We start from the raw sequence: 8501 nt of genomic DNA on the forward strand, positions 1-8501 counted from the left end.
GTGTTGTACAGCAGGAAGCTCCATGGTGGTCAAACTGGTCCAGAAGGCTGGTGAGCAGTGAGCACCTCATCAAGCCAGATGAAGCAACGGCATCAGACCACACAGGATGGACAGTTGTTCAGCTCAGCAAAGAAACACACAGACAGTTAGTTCTGTAAAGAGTGACTGGTTAGAGTATACAGAGTTAACAGAGTGCAGCAGAGACTCTGGCAGGTCAAGCTATTATAGCCTCACTAAAAGGGAGAGCCAGAAGATAAGAGAAACATAAGGGCTCCCTGAGATGTCAGCGCCCCTCTGCTCCACCATCAACAAACCTGAGTGAATGAGAGCAGCAGGATGACAGCACCAACACTCCCAGTTTACCATAATACTATATGTCCATAAACTCCTAGATCTGCACCTTTTATCTCACAGAAAAAACTATTTTTTTGTGTAAATTACCACTGTTATGATTGGCTGCTCTGTACTGCAACTTGTTCAAAAAAGCAGTCTAGGTGGAAACACTCCTATAACTTCAGACTTAATGGACAGGGTTAAACTGCTGTAGGCTGATGAGATCGATATATGTTTTTTGTGACATCACAAAAACAAATTTATTCAGAACAGAGAGCTTAGTTTTCATATATGGACTGTATAGACTAGAAAGCATGGTAAGTGGAGGGGAGTAAAATGGTATGTTCTGAAACTTTGAAATTGTGTTGACTCTTTTATTTGAAAAAGTAAGGATTTTGTTTGTTTGTTTGCCCACGCTATGCATGCCTGACCCTCTGAACCCTGTGTTCATTAATCTTAAAACTTAACTACTATGCCTTATTGAGTAACTACTATGAAAACAATGTGAATTTCTGTAATTATGATCATGAAGAACTGAACATAAAGAGTTTAAGAGGTTAATTCAGTTCCAGCGCGATGGTTCATAGCAACCAAGCCAGCACCCCAGGTTGCCTCCACATGCTGTGTTGTCCATTTCCACAGGCCAGTGTCTTTATAGCCCTTAGCTTTGACCTTTCCTGTCTGCACTGAAAGACGGCTAACAGATGAAGATGCACCCCCACAAAGGCCGTGTTTTTCTGCGTCTAAAGGACATCACACAGGTGGATCTGATAGCAGTCATTGACTAAACGGCTGGGAACCTAGTGGCGGAATAACAAGTTTTCTCTTCCTGAGTGCAGATAAACAGTTTTCACTCTGAGGAGCCGGCCTAGTCCTCTCTTGACACTCCGCTGGAGTCGGAACGGCTGAGAGCCGATGGTGATTAGAATCAAGCAAATCGAGTATGGATTTTCGGTGTGTGACAGCTCCTCAGCAAACACAGTCAGTTGGCTGATAAGTGGGATTGGGGAGGCTGTGGACATAAATAACATGCCCACTTTCACCTGTATGTGGAAGATGGAGGTTCCTTACGGAAAGCTGTATGACCTACATACAATCTCAGGATAAACTGTACCCTTCAGGGTCCAGACGCTGTCACTGGGGTGGTACCCTCAGGGTTACATCTTCAGTACTTTCATGCTATATTCCATTGTGTATATATATATATATATATTTGCACTGGCTCCATACTTCACATTTGAACTTCAGGCATTATGTTTACACAGTTAGACCTTAAGGATCTACTTCTGAGGGTACATTTACATTGTTTGTACCTTGGGGACCTGAATTTTACCTGGATGACACCTTTATTTCCTATAGTGTTTCATCACTGTCTGGACAAAATCTCATATCTCCTAAATGGTCATTTTAAAGGAAAAATAGTTTATTTTCTGAATTTTGAATGTTGGTTAATGTAAAAAGATTTTATGTCAAGTAATTTTGGACCATTTGTGTTGGTAACACTTTACTCACCTGTTACCTTTTTACTTTCCTTTACTTACCCACTGTTAGACCTAAAGGTTGTGTGCAGGTGCATTTTCATTCTTCAAGGTACAAACAATGTAAATGTTCTTTAGTAAAGACAGTAGTTCTGTATATGTTCAATAATAGATCTACCAACGCATATAAAATGCTATATAAAACCATATCTAAATAAAACCATATATGAGTGTTCATGGTTCTATATAGCTAACAAAGGTACAACAATGGTCCAATTTTCTCAGGATAAGGTATGAATTTGTACCATTTCATAAAACAAAACAAGTCAAGACGAGATGTAAGTAAAAATATATAATTGCAATGGATTATGGTATGATGCTCTCTAACTACTACTAACTAGTACTAAGGTACTGATGATGAAAGTATAATACAATAATAATACAGTAATAATACAGTACAATATTTAATATAATAAATAATATATATTGTCACTGTCATAATAAAAAGGATCTCCAAAGTAATAACTTTACAGGAGAGTGCAAAAATATTTTATTCCAAGCAATTTTGGAGGATTTCTATTTGTCCATTCTATTGGTCTACATGTCTATTGACAGTTGCTGTGTTCAAATGATGTAGCAAAATAAAATTCATCAAAAATGAAGATACTCGTTTGTTTGGACCATGATATTTAATACATTTAGTAAATTATTGAAACCCACGCTGCATAAGTTTTTATGGAATGAAATATCATGAAATATTAACATGACAAGTGATTTCAAACTCATGAAAGTGAGAGCAGTTCTACTTATATTGCCATTGATAAAAAGGCATGAATGGTTGTGAAGGGAAGTATCAGGAAGCAGGTGGCTGTAAGCAGGTAGACTCGAACATGCGCTAAGAACAAGCTTGTGGTGTGTTTGTCATGTCTCTGTGGAAGGAGTGATGTGAAGTGTTAGGTGTGATTCTGCTCTAGTAACACACTTTAAAGCCTTCAGGAAGCTGTCAGGAGCAGCTTTGCTGAGTTTGACGGACAGGGCCTTGACTCGGAGGGGTCAGACGGAGCGGCTGGGTCACGACCCTCTTACAGACTGGGCTTATCACCTGTCTGATTGTGCTCTGAGGTCGGAGACCTGTCTTGTGTGTTGTGTCATGAGCTCTCTTCCCTCCACTCTCTGTACTTCTGCTCTACCACCAACACATCAGGTAGGATCGAAGAGAAGAAACACAAAATAACTTTACACCAATTATGCCATATTTGTTACCCCAATTCCAAAAAAGTTGGGGCACTGTATAAAATATAAATAAATGGAAATAAAACAGAATGCAATGATTAGATAGATAGGCCCCATTTATTCACAATAGAACATAGAACACACATCAGATGTTCAAAGTGAGACATTTTATCAATTCAAGAAAAAACCTTCTCTTTAGAACCATTTAGAACTTGATGGCAGGAACGCATCTCAAAAAAGTTGGGACGGGCAACAAAAGGGTGGAAAAGTAAGTGGTACTAATAAAAACAGCTGGAGGAGCAATTTGCAACTAACTCACATGACTGGGTATAAAAAGAGCTTTGTAGAGAGGCAGAGTCTCTCAGCAGCCAAGATGAGCAGAGGGTCACCAAAAAACTGAGTCTAAAAATTGTGGAACAATTTAAAAAAATGTTCCTCAACATAAAATTGTGAAGACTGGATATCCCACCATCTACAGTAGGAGAAATCCCTGTATGCAAGGGACAAGGCAGACAGTCAATACTGGATGCTCGTGATCTTCGGGCCCTCAGGCAGCAAAGCATTAAAAACCGGCATGATTCTGTACTGGAAATCACTGAATGGGCTCAGGGAAACTTCCAGAAACCATTGTCTGTGAACACAGTTCACTGTGCCATCCACAAATGCAAGTTAAAGTCATGCAAACACAAAGCCATATGTCAACACGATTCAGAAATGCCACCTTCTTCTCTGGGCCAAAGCTCATTTAAAATGGACTGAGGCAAAATGGAAAACTGTTTTGTGGTCAGATAAATCAAAATTTGAAATTCTTTTTGGAATCCATGGATGCCGTGTCCTGCGGACTCAGGAGGAGAGGGACTGTCCAGTTTGTTATCAGCGCACAGTTCAAAAGCCTGAATCTCTGATGGTATGGGGTTGCATTAGTGCCTGTGGCATGGGCAGCTTACACACCTGGAAAGGCACTATCAAAGCTGAACAGTACGTAGAGGATTTAGAACAACACATGCTCACATCCAGACAACGTCTCTTTCAGAGAAGGCCTTGCATGTTTCAGCAAGACAATAATAAAGCATATACTGCATCCATCACAACAGTATGACTTTGCAGAAGAAGAGTCTGGGTGCTGAACTGGCTGAGCTGCCTACAGTCCAGACCTTTCACCAAGACCTTTCACCAGAAAATATCTGATTGCAAGCACGTTGATATCATCATATCTTCCTCAGTAAAATGTTGATTTTGCGTTGAGCTGGAACTTCTTTTCAAGCTTGTGCATGTGGCATTAATATGTAAAGACGTATGACGTGGTGTGAAAAACGCCCGACCCGACACCTCTGACGTTTAAATGATATAAATAAAATATATTAAATCAATGGAAATACTGGCAAGAGAAGTAAAGCAAAAGACCACAAATAAGGTGAAGTAAAAAAAAAGGAGAACTAATGTTCACAAGAAGTACATTCACAGAACTGGGCCTCATTTACCAATGTCTTCCTAAGTTTGTTGTTAAATGTGTTCTTAAGAAAGGCCCTAAGAAAAAGTCTACATCAGAAATATGATATGTTCTTAAAGCGCAGAACTGTTCTTACCTTTGTGCTCTTGAATGTGTGTAGATTCTGTAGAATCTTCGTCAAAACTGCATAAGTGGGTTTCAAGAAGAATTTTTTTCTTAAGAATGGTTGGTGAATGAGGCTAAATGTTTTCAGTGCAGTACAGCGGAGAAGCAGACAGTAGCGACGTTTCTGTTAGACTGCTGAAAAGCACGGAGAAGGTTTGAATACTGTGGTATAAAAGGGCTGCATTTATCACACTAGATCTTTTGAACATGCACATGAGCTGCATCTCAGTCTTTCTGCATGTTCTGCAGATGCAAATTAACACGGAAAGTTGTGTTTATCTCTCAATGGGACGGTGGGGCATTTATGAATCAGAAGGTGCTAATGCAGCGGCGATAACACTGCCATCTACACAGCCTCATAGATCACTATGTCCTACCCTTATACCACTTCCAGAGAGCTCTTTGTCACCATTAATTAACGACTATCTAAAATGTGATTAAAAAATGCTATCAAGGTCGTATTAATATGTAGGTCTTCTGTGGAAGCTTCTTATATTGCTGCTCTTTGCTGAAATTTAATTAGTCTTACTTTAATGGAACAGAGAGGGAGACCGCTCCTGCTGTCAGTGTTATGGTTTTTCCCATGAAATCCAGACTGATATTGATGGCAGCGCTCTTGTCAGGACAAACCTGCTCACCTGCTGCATTATAGGTGACCAAACAAAACACTTGCATGTCATCGTGCTGTTTTTAAATGAGCAGATTTAAATGTTGTTGTTTAGTTTATATTGAAAAGTTAATTGAGCTTTAATTGCTTGATTAATTTGATGTCAGCTGTGATTAATTAAAAAAGAAAAAGGTTCATTTATTATTTTTCACTATCTGCCACAGCTATGTGCAGCTTAGCTGCATCCTCTTTTTTCTAGGAACATCATACTACCTTCCTTTCAAGCATCTGATATCAGTGACACCTTGTTAGCCTGAATGAAGATTAGCTTGTATTAGCTTCAATGCATTAATATTATCCTGAGGGATTTGTCTGAGGGTGTTATTGTCACCATTTTTAAACATGCTGAGTTCCTTTTATCTATTAGGCAAAGAGGCTGATGTCCAGACAGGGTCGGTATACCATAATGGGCAACATGACAGCCCTCCACATTTCAAATACATTGCAGTCCATACCAACATATATTCCAAACGCTAAGAAGTATTTCAGAATATACAGCCATATTAACCATATATATTTTAAAATGCGTTTATTTTAAAATGTATGAGGAAATATTACACATAGAAATGTATAATAGAACAAAGGAAATATGAAAATGTATGAAAATAGCTAAAATCCTGTCTAATGCACTTCACTGTTTGATACCTTTTGGAATGAATTTGTATTCCAGTATCTTAATTTTAAATATTAGCAAGTGAACCTTTAACATGACAAAAACAAGTGCTGTGGGTATTGATACTCTGTGAAAATGCAGTATTTTCATACATTGCAAAAATGTGTTTGATAAATATATTTCTTTTTTTTTTTTCTTCAAATGGGTGAGAAAGACTCTTAACAATAGATTTGCCTGTCTCACCTATCTACAGGCCCAGATCATTAGGGTATCAGCCCCTGGGCACAAATGTTTGGTGGGCCCCTACCTGGCTACCGCTTTTAGGTGGTCATTAGGGCAGGTTACAAGAGGCCTATGCACCACCATAATGCTAGCATACAAACCCTAGTACTGGGCACATCACCAATATGAGTTTCTTTTTTATCCCTTAGATGATCTGGGTCTGCCTATTTTACATGATTAGATTGTAGGTCGCTCTGGGTAAGACTGTTTGCCAAAATGCCATTAATGTAAGTGAAAATATGAAACTTAATTTAATTTAGGTTTACGGCTATTATTACTTCACCAGGCAATATGAATAAAACAATACCTTTACTGACAAGCCTTTTGTGAAAAAAAAAAATTGAATTAGACATCAACTTCACTAATTGCAGACAAAACCCTTTAAAGAGTTACTACTGTTATTATACTGTATTATTTAAATGTAATTATGTAATTACAAAATTGATTGTATAATAGTCTAATAATGTACATTATATTTACATTTTCAACATATTTGAGTCCATTTTTTGTGTTGATTTCAAACATTAGACATTACAGTCTCCAATAAAAGTCTGTACTACTCTTAGATAATTACATATTTAATTACATTGTACATTAATGAAGAACATTTACCTATGGTTTATATATTTCAACAGGCTTGAATTGGTCCTTGTATTTTTTTAAATGCTTATTTTTAATGAGCTATGAGTCAGAAATTATGAACATAAAGTACAACCATGCTTTTGTTTTGACCTGTGATAATTAAGGCGATAATAATGTGATAATTAATAATAATTGTATGATCTGAATGACTATTCACATCACATCAGCCTCTAAAAATCCTAATCATTAACTTATTCATTATAATTTTATCCACAGATCCTATTTAACCCCCTGCAGACCCTACCACACACGCCTTACTTCATCTCCTCTTTGTAATTTTTGTCCTGATGGCACATACGGTACATTTTTACATATGTACTGGGAGTGTTTAAGTGTGCATAAGTTTTGGACTAAGATTGTGAAACCAGTTTTGTATTACTCGATATGTCAAAGAGGTTATTAATTGATTTATTTTTTTCACTATTATTTTCTTCTTTGATCAGTGGTGGGTTAATGGGTACCACGTGGGGTACCTTCTGTATTTCTGTATTTAGTATTACATTGGAGCATTTTAAAAAGAAAAACATTTGATCGAAAAAAATATATATATATAGATTTATTATGTCATTTTGTAAAATAAAAAAGTAAAACAACCAGAGTTGTAGTGAACTTTCCTGTAAGAGGATAGATATTTATTTAAGCCCCCCATCCTAGACACAAAGAACTGGATGGAAAAAAAATAAATAAAAAATCAGGATCATGACTGGAGATTTGCAAAGCGTTGCTGTCTAAAGAAAAACATATATCTCCAAAACAGTAACTTTACTGGAGAAGGCAAAAACGTTCTTTACTTTTAATGTAAATCAATGGAAAGAGATTTTTTTTTTTATTCTAAGCAATATTAGTACATTTTTGTTGGTCCCTTGTTCATAAAACTTTCACACAAGGTAAAGAATGGTTGCCATGTTCAAAAGATGAAGAAAAGTGAAAATCGGTAAAAATGGAGATGCTTGTTTTTCTTTGGAGAGCAACAAAAAGATGATCATTTCTTGGGTCACCAATCTTGAAACTTACAACTAGATACCACCACTGTGCCACAAATATGTTTGGAATGCATGCCAGGAGAAAGCCTTTCATCTAATCACTAATGCATGCAGTCTAAATTTGCTAGATGCTACTGTAAATGGAATGACTGGAAATGGGTTCTGTAGTGAGATGAGTCTAAAGTAGAGAATAACTGTATGATTTATTTTGCGTCATTTTGTAAAATAATTCCTTCAGCTTGGGATCAGGTTTTGGGTTAATAGTTCTTGGCTCTGGATGTGGTGTCTCAACTTAAACAGAGCCCAGTTGGCTAAGACGTACTTAATTTGTATTGCATGCTTTTACCACTTCCACTTGAATTATCAATGAGCTGACACTAAGTAGAGGTTGCTTATTTACTTCCGAGCCAAAATTTATTCACAGACAAGGAATAAAGCAGCCAGAAACTAGTCTGTCTTTCTGAGCTCATTAGTGTAAATTCCTGCCTGCGTTTCCTCCTCCTGCGACTTTGCAGTGCTACTGTGCACCTTGTAGTGATGAAATGAATCTGTTCCATTAATGCCCCACCTTTTTTTTCACCTCCTAAGGTCTAATTTTGTTTGGTTTTCACACTGCAATTAGGAGTTTTGCTTAATATGTCAGTGTCATGTGGAT

The sequence above is a fragment of the Colossoma macropomum genome, unplaced genomic scaffold (genome assembly GCF_904425465.1).
Source record: "Colossoma macropomum unplaced genomic scaffold, Colossoma_macropomum, whole genome shotgun sequence".
Classification (NCBI taxonomy): Eukaryota; Metazoa; Chordata; class Actinopteri; order Characiformes; family Serrasalmidae; genus Colossoma; species Colossoma macropomum.